Source organism: Notechis scutatus, chromosome 4, assembly GCF_049901735.1.
Source record: "Notechis scutatus isolate UNSWTSFEM ecotype Mainland chromosome 4, rNotScu1.2, whole genome shotgun sequence".
Classification (NCBI taxonomy): Eukaryota; Metazoa; Chordata; class Lepidosauria; order Squamata; family Elapidae; genus Notechis; species Notechis scutatus.
In genome coordinates, this window is record NC_142012.1 from 64,903,019 (window position 1) to 64,915,099 (window position 12,081).

General features: G+C 39.2%; 1 protein-coding gene and 1 long non-coding RNA gene across 2 annotated transcripts in view; one reads left to right on the top strand and one right to left on the bottom strand.

Annotated features, from left to right (window-relative positions):
* The window catches only part of SPOCK3 (SPARC (osteonectin), cwcv and kazal like domains proteoglycan 3), a 143,157-nt gene that overhangs the window by 39,124 nt on the left and 91,952 nt on the right, over positions 1 to 12,081 (top strand). The window lies entirely within an intron of this gene.
* Positions 9,320 to 10,967, bottom strand: LOC148130761 (uncharacterized). The gene is made up of 2 exons (XR_015749293.1): positions 10,874 to 10,967; positions 9,320 to 9,498 (listed from the first exon to the last, which is right to left on the bottom strand). It is a non-coding gene; the product is annotated as an uncharacterized LOC148130761 (long non-coding RNA).

The following is a 12,081-nucleotide window of genomic DNA, read 5'->3' on the forward strand; positions in this document are numbered from 1 at the left end:
ACTTATACTTGTACCCCTCACTGGCCCAGGAGGTCATGGTTCGCAGTAAACCGTTCCATCTCCAGTCCTGGGAGGATTCTGGCAGACAGAGTGTCGCTCAGACAGAGGCCAATATTGCTTCCAGAGCCCCAGTGGCTTCAGTTGGCCATCTGGAGATTGAGCGGGGATCCCTGATCTGGAACTATCATTCCTCCAGAGTAATAAGAACTATCCAAGCCTCCAGGGGACCCTCCACCAACTGCAGCTATGATGCAACCTGGAAGTCTTTCAGCGATCGGTGTCGTAAGTATGACATTGCCCCTTCCGGGGCCTTAATTGCTAAATGCTGGACTTTCTCTAAGAGAGCCTAGACAAGGGACTTTCACCTAACACTCTGCGGAGGCAGGTTGCAGCCTTGCCCTCTGTTCTGTCCTTGCGGGGAGTGGAATCTTTGTCTAGACATCCCATGGTCCGCAGGTTTCTGAAGGGTGCTACAAACCTGAGGCCTCCAGTGGTCATCGAGATCCCACACGGGACTTCTTTAAAGTACTGCAGTCGCTGACTAAGGCCCCATTCCAACCATTGAGGTCAATTCCCTTGCAATTTTTTGTCTTGTAAGGTGGCATTTCTGGTAGCGATCACCCCTTCTAGAAGGATTTCGGTCCTGGCAGCCTTGTCTGTCAGGAAAAACATCTAGACTCTACCTTTTGTACCTAAGATTAATACTGGGTTCCTCAGATCCCAACACATAGTGTTACCTGATTTCTGTCCCCTTCCGTTCTATGACTTAGAGCGCAAGTGGCACTCCCTAGATGTTAGCAGGGTGCTTTGGATTTACATCAGACATCCCTCTACATTTAGCAAAACTGAGGCCATGTTTGTGTCCTTTCCCCTTCCCATTGGGGGCAACAAAGCTTCTCCTCCCACCTTGAGTAGGTGGATCACGGCATGCATCGCACAGGCCTTCTAACCAGAGCCCTTCCAGTACCCCAGTACCTAATGGCACACTCTGCTAGGAGTGCCTCGACTTCAGCTGCCTGGGCCACCCAGACACCCCTAGTGGAGATTTGCAGAGCAGCTACGTGGACCTCCCTGTCTCTGTTCATCAGACATTACCGTCTGGACTCCTATGCCTTGAGGAGTGCGACTTTTGGCAGACGGATGCTTCAGTGAGTGGTTCCAACTTCGGAGAGACTTGCCAGATGAGGACCCTCCCGTGGACATGCGGGCTTTGGTATGTCCCATCCTGGGCTCTCGCAGCAGCATTTAGGAGAATGGGCATTGGTAAATTTACCTGAGAACGCCCTTTTTATAGATGCTGCTAGAGAGCCCAGCCCCTCCCTTATTTCATCCGAACCTTGGTAAGATGTGTTAATGTTAAAGATTCTGTTTGGTTTTCAGAGACACTTCCTACAGTCTGTCAAGTACCTTCGCCAAAGCTGGGGGGAAACTCCCACAGGCAGTCCTTTTTATACATGACAGACCCAGCTTGATGATGTCATCAGGAGGAGTCTAACCCATCCTGGTCTCTCTAGCAGCATCTATAGAAAGGGCGTTCTCAGGTAAATTTACCAACGCCCATTTGCCTGAATTGGAGTCATTTTGGACGACTATATGAAATACCTTTATCACTGTTCCTTTTACTTAACATTAAGTAATAAGTCAATATATTCATTGTGGTTCACTTTCGTGGAAAGACATGTAATCCATACATTAGCACGAAAAAATATATTGGCATATGGCTGTGGTGTGTATTTAAGTAAAAGTTACTTGAAACTAAATCAGCATCTGAAATAGCTCATTATTACAGCCACAGGAAGTACCCAGCACTATTTCACAGTTTATTATCATCCTGACTGATTTAAGTTCTATTCATTTCAGTGAGCTTAATTGTCCCCAAGATACACACATTTATTTGTTGCATGCTGTGATAGAGAGAAATGTTCAGGACCTTTTCTTTAAGTCAACTGCATTTTAAATAAGATCATTGTTTATACTGTATCTAAATCACAGATGTTATTTCATAAGGTTTACATAGACTTCATTGAATGCAGAATATATTTCATTGAGTACAGTGGTAGGATTCAATTTTTTTTACTACCGGTTCTGTGGGCGTGGCGTAGCATGATACGTGTGGTTTCATGGGTATGGCAGGGGAAGGTTACTGCAAAATATCCATTCCCTCCTCACTCCAGGGGAAGGTTATTGCAAAATATCCATTCCCTCCTCACTCCAGGGGAAGGTTACTGCAAAATTTCCATTCCCTCCCCACCCCACTAACCTGCTTTCCAGCTCTGCTCTCCTGTGCAGGGCAACAAAAGAAGACCTAGCCAATCATCTGGGACTCGGGAGGCAGAGAATAGATGGGGGTAGGGCTAATCAGAGGTGGTATTTGCCAGTTCTCCGAACTACTCAAAATTTCCGCTACCAATTTTCCAGAACTGGTCAGAACCTGCTGAATACCGCCTCTGATTGAGTGAATCTCAAGAGCTATTTCTTGTAGCCATGGACATGAACAGCCAGGATGATATTTTTTTTTTTTTTGGATAGGTCCTTTTATATCAGCTGACATGTTGTGAAAAATAATCTGAAAAGAATCAAGATTACATGTTTTGTTATTAAAGGAAAATAAGCAAAATTCCATTAGTAGAAAATATTTTCTGATTGAATATGATGAATAACAGAATAACAGAGTTGGAAGGGACCTTAGAGATTGTCTAGTCCAATCCCTGCTCAAGGAGGAGACCTTATATCATTCCAGAGAAGTGGCTGTCCAGTCTCTTTTTAAAAATCTCCAGTGATGGATCACTTACAACTTCTGAAATCAAGCTGTTCCTCTGGTTAATTGTTCCTCACTGTTAGGAAATTTCTCCTTAGTTCTACATTGCTTCTCCCCTTAATTAGTTTCCATCCATTGTTTCTTGTCTTGCCTTCTGGTGTTTTGGAAAATAGATTGACGCCATCTTCTTTGTGGAAGAAGCCTCTCAAATATTTGAACATTGCTGTCATGTTAGCCCTGGTCCTTCTTTTCCCTAGACTAGATGTACTCAATTGCTGCAACCGTTCTTCATCTCTTTTAGTCTCCAGGTCTTTCATCACCCTTGTTGCTATTTTTTCTGCACTCTTTCCAAACATCTTTTTTATAATAAGACATATTATTGTTATGAACCGTGTAGCCATTAAGCTTTATCAAAATTGAGAGAAGCTTTTATGAAGAAAGCCCCTCTGTCAGAGATATGTTTATCTAACATATTGGAGATGGCCATCTCCTGCATCACTTCTAAACAATGGAATGCACTTCTTCTATTTGGCTTTTCATTTCGTTCCATTAAAATAATAAGTGAGATGCAGTTTTCTTCTTTGGACAGGCTCTTTATTATTAATATTTGCATTGATTTCAGTTCATGTCTTTCAGTGTTTTCATATTCTGCATTTTATCACGCACAATTAATAGTCAAATTAAATATAAAGGTAGAATTTAAAATAAATCAGCATGCATTTTGGTAGCTGTTTGGTTGGCAAATAAGAATATCAATGTGGATTTAAAATTTAATTATTTTAGGAGAATTTAAGTACTCTTATCTATATGGAAGGTCTTGAACCAGCTCCTAATAAGTGTGTTGTAACACGGAGTTGATAAATATTCAATTAATCTCCTTAGGTTGTAGATCTTGCTAATCTCTTCTTTTTAGTGTTGAAAGGGCTTGCAGGTTCATAGGAAATGGTCTGATACCTTCAATATATCCAAAGATTTTCTTAAGAGGTTTTCCTTGCATTTCAATAATGAAAGAAGCATTTTTTTTTCAATTTAAGTCAAATAGTGTTTATCTAAGACACTTATAACTATTTCAGCTGACTCTCCTACACTCCTATCTTCCTAAAATTGTGTGGAAATGACAGTAAAACAGTAAAGCTCTGAGATGTGATTCAGATGTGCCTGGTTAAGCAGTATCAGGTTAACTATAGGCAAGTAAAACTTTCAGTCTCTGGTGAAGTCTACCCCCCCTCCCCCGTTATAAATATATCTATTTTTACAATTCTTCCCATGTAGAGTCAAGGTAGGGCAATAACTATATATTGCCTGGCAATCTCTCTTGGATTGGCAGGATTATTTATTTATTTTTTTAAAAAAAATCTGCATTGTGCTATTTTGAAAGAGATGTTGTTCTTGCATCCTCCCTCCCTCCCTCCCTCTCTCTGTTCCTTCATTGCTTCATTTTAGGATCTTGTCCTAGGCTCCTAAAGAATCAATATCTCTCCAGGAGCCAGTTTTGCAAAATATCACAGTCAGCGGTCCGATTCTTCTTCAGCATAATCTGAACAATGCATTTGGTATAGAAAATGGAAAGTATGCTGAGTGTTTTATTCCATTCAGGAGAAATCTAAGCACAGGTAGAGAGTGGTAAAAATGATCTTGGTGGAGGTCATTCAAGCTCCAATGCCAAAGCAACAAGGGGTAAAACAATTAAGTCCAGAATGTCCAGATACCGTTTGGAACTGGAGTAGAAAAAGTTCCATAATTCTCTGAACTATAAGAAAAAGGATGAGGAGGTGCAACAAAGAGTTGCAAGATTTTGTTATTATAATCAATCTCAATGAAAGTAATGATGATTTCCTACAACTTCCTGTGAAATTGATTCTGCTCTACCTAATAGCAATAACAGAACATTTCAAGGTACCGTATTTGCCGGCGTATAAGACGACTTTTTTGCCCCGAAAAACATGCCTCCAAGTGGGGGGGTCGTCTTATACTGCCGGCTTTGGATGCTTGTTGGACGCAGCGAAGGCGCCTCTGGCTTCCTGGATCCCCTGCGTCGCTTCCGCTTCATCCCGCTCGCCTCGCTCCGCCCGAGGCTGCAGCCTTACTGCTCTTCCCACGGCCCCTGGCACTCTGCCCTGCCGCTGCAGCCCCAGGGATTTCTGGAGGGCGTTTCCGGTGGTGGTGGGGGGTCGTCTTATACGCCGGGTCGTCTTATACGCCGGCAAATACGGTACTAAGTTCTTCATTTCTTTTGCTTAGATGTTGTACAGAATTGTCAAGGAAAACTTCTGTTATGAACAAGCGGGTGAATTTTTTTAAATCTTACTTGTTACCTTGGTGCTTTAGTAGACTGTTATGATCAAACAAAAATGGTAATGAAATTTAAAAAAAAGATACAGTTGGTAAATCAAACTCCAGTAATAAATAATCTACAGTATGTAGAGTTACAGGAACTGGGCTGTAAGAATTTGGATAACCATTTGACGTGGAAATTTTAAAGAAACTATGCTCTTGCTAATATTTAGTGCCATGTAAATGTTGCAGAGCGCTTTGTGTATACACTTAATTGTTTCAAACACAGCACAGTCACCATGTTGCAGTACATTTGCAACAGCAGCATAACATGCAAAATCAATTGCAACAATTGTTCTATGTCGGATAAACAGGATGACGATTAACAACAAGAATTCATGAACTAGCAGTCAAACGGCACAACCCCAAAATCCCTGATTTCGAGCCACATCGACAATGAACATCACCAGTTTGATTGGGATGGAATGAAAGTCATAGCCCATGCCAACACTTTACACATGTGAATTTATTGAAGCATGGTATTCTACAAAAGGAGCAATTAACAAGCATATTAATTGAGATCCAGCATGGAACATGTAAGAAATTGGATCATTCAAGCAACCAATCAACAAATGGAACAGACCAGCTCATCAGTAGTTAATTATAATGCCAAATGAACAGCCAGTCACATGACCAACTGACCACACCAGCACACAAGACATATATAAGCTAAAGAAGAATAGAACAAGACATTTCTACCGAAGTCCTGCTGTTGATGTTACCTAGCAGGGTAATAAAACGTTTGGAAGCTCAATGGCAAACCACTGCAAAGATATTTTTGTGCTACCTGGGTACTTTAAAGAATCCCCAAAGAATTTGAGAGTTCTTTGAATTTTAATACTTCTAGATGCTGTTTAATTACTCCTTTCTTGCTGGATACAAATCTTGGATCAGCACAATGAAAGATTTTTTTCATTTTCATTTTTTTAAGAAAGTCCTGATCAGCATATGATGCACGTGTCCACATTCTGGGACAGGAAGTTTGAAGAAAGCTGAAACAAAAGTTACTCGTGTGAATTCAGCTGGGAGGTGGAGCCATTTCTTTTAAACAAACACAGACAATAAAAATGGCCTGCTAATCATAATAATTTTTAGTTAGTTAAAAACCAGTTGGTTGGTTAGAATGGGAGACTTTTTTTTAATTGCAGACCACTTTTCATTTTTTGTTTTTCTGCATCATTTTGGGGACTTTTGTAGAGAAAATGGCAAGAAGGGTTGAATGACAGATACACACAGAACTAAAAAAAAGTCAGATTTTTTTCCCCTTTTTGTACATTAACTGCAATTTTATGGCTGAACATTTTGTTTTGTTTTTGTTTTGTGAGCTTAGTGACTTTTTTTCCTCCCAATTATTCTGCCTGCTTCTTTGTGGATTTATAAATTGTGTTTTGAGGGAGTAGGAGGTATTCCAACAAAGACGTGACATGATTGGTTAAGAAGAAAACCTGACGCCTTCGCTTTGTGTATTTAAGCATTATTTCAACATAAGCCACAAAGAGAGAACAAAAGACTAATTTTTAAACAGAAGTTGGTAAATTTAATAAAATTAACTCTGCCACAAGAAGGACCCAAAGTCTAGTATTGAAAGGATTGTTAAAAAGACTCTTATCTGTCTTGGAATATGGGGGCAATTGGGACTTGACCAGTGGCTCAGACTAAGGATCTGAATATAAGGAAGTTACAAGGGAATATCTATTTGAACCTCCACCAGCCTGAAAAGTAACACATTCATGGAGAAAGAGGCTAGCACCATGGCAACGTGCAATGTGCATGCTTTGCTTGTATTCTTTGACCAAGGAGGACTTCCAATTTTCACTGAGTGCAAATTGCTGGAAGAGAAAGTAGAGAATATAAAGCATCTGCCCTAAAACTTTTGGGAACCAGTTGCTTGGAGAAAGATTTTTCCACAGACTGAAGGTGTCATGGCTTCATGTGCTGCCTACCATCCCACAGATGGGGCTTCACTTGTTTGCATGGCCAGGTTGATGGCATGCCACGGACCGGGAATTGGGGACCCGTAATCAAGAGAAAATTATGCATTTTCATATATGAAAGTGAGAAACTTCTGGAAAAGGCAGAATCAAACTGAACTTATCAAGGAAGAAAAAACTACCAAGAAAAATGAAGACCCAGAGGTAGAGCAATAGCAGAATGTCTCTCAGAGGATAAAAAGCCTGAGAAGACGGCTCCTGTGGGACTACCCCTGCCTTCCCCCGGAGGCCAACAATTGATTTCATATCTTCCCCGTGGAAGAAAACATGCAGACATCTGGAGAAGGGTCTTCATCAAATGCTCCAGTGATAGGAAGAAAAGTAACTCAGACTGTCACAAAGAAGAAAAATGAAAAAAGGTGTGTGGTGGTAATTGGCGATTCAATTCTCAGAAGAATAGAATTGGCAATTTTGTAGATGAGACAATTGATGTTGTCTCCCAGGTTCAAAGATGTGACAAAGAGAGAATTACCAAAGATGTGATAATCAAGGCCACAGATTATTATTCCTTCCTCCTCTTTCAGGTCGGCACAAATGATACAAGAAAGAGCTTGAAAAAAATATCAAGGGACTATGAGCAGCTAGGAAGGAAGTTAAAAAAAAGGTATGAGCACAGATAGTGGTGCACAGTTAGGAGCACCGATGGTGGTGTTTCCCTATGTACATCTGGTGGAAGGTCAACATCCATTGGGGATTTTAGAAGTAAAGTGCTGGCTGAAGGAATAGTGCTGTTGGGAGAACTTTGCATTTTTGGACCATGGTCCAAATACCTGAAAGAAAGACCAATTCCATAATTCAAACACGAAAAGTCACAAAGGCTTTCACCACCATCCTGTCCTAAAGACCTGGGACAACGACTGTGTTTTTAATAGTATTCAGAAAGTCAGTAGGGACTGTTGCCAAAGTAGGAGTGATACATATTTCTAAGGGGATCTTATTTCAGAAGTTAGGATTCATCACCAAGAAGAAATGCTTCCTGGGTCCTGTAAGATAACATTGTTTGATCCTCATAAAACAGGCAGAAATATATCAGTTAAGCAGTTCTTCAAGTAGCCAGAACCAATGCTATAAAGGGGTTTATAGATGATAACTAGAATCTTGAATCATATCCAGAAACTGCTTGGTATCCAGTGCTGTTCATGAAACAGTGACATGCATGTACCATGACATATTCATCATTGCTCGTGTTACTGCATTCTTGATCATCTATTGTTTCTTTTCGTTTTCTTTTCAAATTCATAAACATTTTGAATACAGTGTATTGTCAGGGCATATCATTTACAGAAAAGCAGAGAAAGAACAAAAAGGAATATTAACATATATACTAATAATAATAAAAGTGTAACAGAATAGTTTTAACTAGATTTCTTTTTATATTAGCTTATTTGTAATTCTGTTGATTATATTGGCATATTTATAATTATAAACCATCTTTATATTTAATTCATACATAGCAATAATCTTTCTTCATCCAATTTCTACCTCTTATCTCTAACCACTCATAATATCTATTCTGTGTCTTCTTTGTCCTTTATTTTTAATGTCAATCTATGCATCTCTGCACAGTCTAATATTTTCCGAATTACATCCACTTCTGATGGAGTGTTCTCATTTTTCCAATATTTTGCAAATGCAATCCTTGCTGCTGTCAATACATGCAAAACTAGATATATAGTCCCTTTATCATAGCCTTCCGGCATTATACCCAACAAAAATATTTCTGGTTTCAGATCTATATGTTGCTTGATCATCTTTTCCAATCATTTATGTACTGTATTTTCGTCCAATATTTTCTTGCTTTCATACAAGTCCACCACATATGATAATAAGTTTGATTACACTTCCAACACTTGGTAGATATATTGCTAAACATTTTTGCTAATCTTGCTGGTGGATTGTTTCTGTATGGTTTTCAAGGGCATTCCTATATAGAGCACATTCACATTCACATAATCCAATCATGAGATGATCAAGAGAGGAGTGATTTTGTGAAAGACTTCTAAAGTTCATGCATTTTTGTTGTGATTACAAAAGTAATAATTTAGTTAATTTAGTTACCGTATATACTTGAGTATAAGTCGACCCGAATATAAGCCGAGGCACCTAATTTTACACAAAAAAACTGGGAAAACTTATTGACTCGAGTATAAGCCGAGGGTGGGAAATGCAGCAGCTACTGGTAAATTTCAAAAATAAAAATAGATACCAATAAAATTACATTAATTGAGGCATCAGTAGGTTAAATGTTTTTGAATATTTATTTCAAAGAAAAACAGTAAACTAGCTCTGTAAGTGGAAAAGAGAGCCAACAAAACCAATATGGTATCAGCAATAACTTTAAAAGTACAAAAACCTTAGCTCAATCAGCAACCAAGCTAAAACACAAGAGTTAAAATCCTTCAAACTGGATTCCTCCTCATCATCTGTATGTCCAAACAGAGCTTCAACTTCATCTGGTGTGAGGCTATCAGCATAGACATTGTCGTCATCACTGAGTTCGCAGTCATCACCATCACTGCTGTCTTTCTCATACAAAGCTCTGTCTTCACTGCCATCCATAGCATTACTAATGCCACATTTCTTGAAGGCACGTTGCACCATGTCCTCTGGAATCTCTTCCCATGCATCACGAACCCACTTTGCTATTAATTCTATGTCGGGCTTCATCAGATTTCCAACTTTTGTCAATCGGGCTTGACCAGATGACATCCATTCATGCCACATTTTTTGTACACGGTCTTTAAAAGGTTTGTTTAAACACACATCTAGGGGCTGCAATACAGATGTAAGCCCACCTGGAATAACGGCCAAAGTAACTTGAGAAGACTTTGCCAATTTTTTAATGTCATCAGATGTGTGGGCTCTGAACATATCCCAAACTAGCAATGATGGTTTTTTCTTTAAGGCTGTTCCTGGACGTCCATTCCAAATTTCTTCCAGCCATTTTTTTGTTCCATCTTCATCCATCCAGCCTTTAATATGTGCACGCACTGTAATTCGTGGTGGGAATTTGACCTTTTTAGGCAAGGTCTTTCTTTTGAAAATAATGACAGGCCGCAGCTTAGTTCCATTAGCCAAACATGACAGAACGACTGTGAAATGGTTTTTTTTCATTTCCTGTGGTTCTGAGTAAAATAGTTTTTTCTCCCAAACTTGCCACAGTTCTGTTGCTAGGAAGATCAAAGGTCATAGGTGTTTCATCCATATTCCCAATATCTCCCAGGTCAAAGTTATGGATCCTTCTTTGTTTTATGATGAATGAATGGAATGACATCACTTTCTCATCAAGGTCTTTTGGCAACTTCTGTGAAATCTTTGTTCTTTGCCGCAAACATAAGCCATGTCTATTCATAAAGCGGGTACACCATCCTGCTGACACAACAAAAATTTTAATGCCTGGTGCTTTTAATTTGTCATCTTTAGCCATTTGAAGGGCACGTAAGCGAATTCCCATACGTGTCACGCAGTAACCATTTTGACGACACTCCATAACCCATTTATACAATTCAGTCTCTAGAGCTTCATATGAAGGCTTTAAACCACGTCGAGCTTTTTTTGCCTTTGGAATCTTTTCCAAGTCAGCTTTCATTTTCCGCCAGTCCCTCACTTGTTTTTCGTCAACACAAAATTCCCTACTTGCAATACTGTTATTGCTCTCTTCTGCTCTTGACACAACCTTAAGTTTGAAACCAGCTTCGTATGACCTGCGTTTTTGTTTTGGCCCAGGATTAGACGTATTGGGATCCATTTCTAACAGGATAAAAAAAAAAAACTTTGAAAACTTTTGAACAGTACGCATGCACTCATATTATTTGTGGACAAAAGTGGATATTCATTCAGGCTAGAGTGCTTTAAAATGTAAATGAGGTTAGTTTCACACACACTCATGCACACCGTTTCACTTTCCATAAACTAATTTTTTAGTGCATGACAGATGAAGTGCCTGACAGATGAAAGTCCTCTTAGGAAACTTTAGATCTTAACTGGCATTACATTTAAAATCAAACATGTTCACATCCTTAATATCTCAATTTTTTTCCATGGCAAAGTGTTTCTCAAATAATAATCCATACAAAATTCTCACCCACCTGCATTGACCAAATAAAATTACTAATATTTTGAACATGGAGAGAGCTGTGTACCTATCTGCCATTTAGCTGCCCAAAATGAGAAGCCAGCCTAGGGGAGGGGAAGGAAACTCATACCACAAACATGAGATTCCACCCATTGACTCTTGCTAAAGTGCATGATAATTGCTAAAGTGCATGATAATCCTTTTTGTAATAGCATGTTAACTAAAGAAGAAATGAATTTGAGGGATGGTGCTCGTGGCAAACTTTCTCTGCTTGGATTTTGGCTCAGAAGTCCTGAGAAACAATCAGATTTCAATGGGCTTTAGTATCTGGGATATTAGACTTCCAGTATTCCAATATATTGGAGAAGAATAAAGGGTCTGAGATACTTTTCTCTCTGTTGATAATGGTACTTTTCATCAATCAGGTGGTGGGCTATGAAGCAGGAAACAGACCAAGTGTACAGAGTGAGAAAAAAAGTTTCACCTAGATGTCATGATCCAAATCAGAAAATAAACCAGGATAAGGCTCAATCCAGGTTTTAGTTAAGAACTAAAAGTTGCAAACTTCACATTTCAACTTTTTAATTTTCTTCAGGTTTTAGCAGCCCCAGTGATAATGGTAACAGCACTGAAGTAATAGTAGACTTCTATGAAATATAACTAAAAAGGCATGTTGCTTTCATTAGTGTCAAGATGGCATGAATTAACATGGCATAAATACTCAATTGCAAGTTAACTTCATTCACTCTTGGCATTAAAAAATGCCACAGGGAGGGAATTATTATCTAATTAAAACTTTCACTAGGACAGTTAAGAATAAGTTTGATGTTCACAATTTCCTCTTTGAAAAATACCAGTAAATAGGGAACAAGAAGATGAAGAAAAAGAAGTGTGTTTTTTCACACTTTTCACACTGCAGTGAA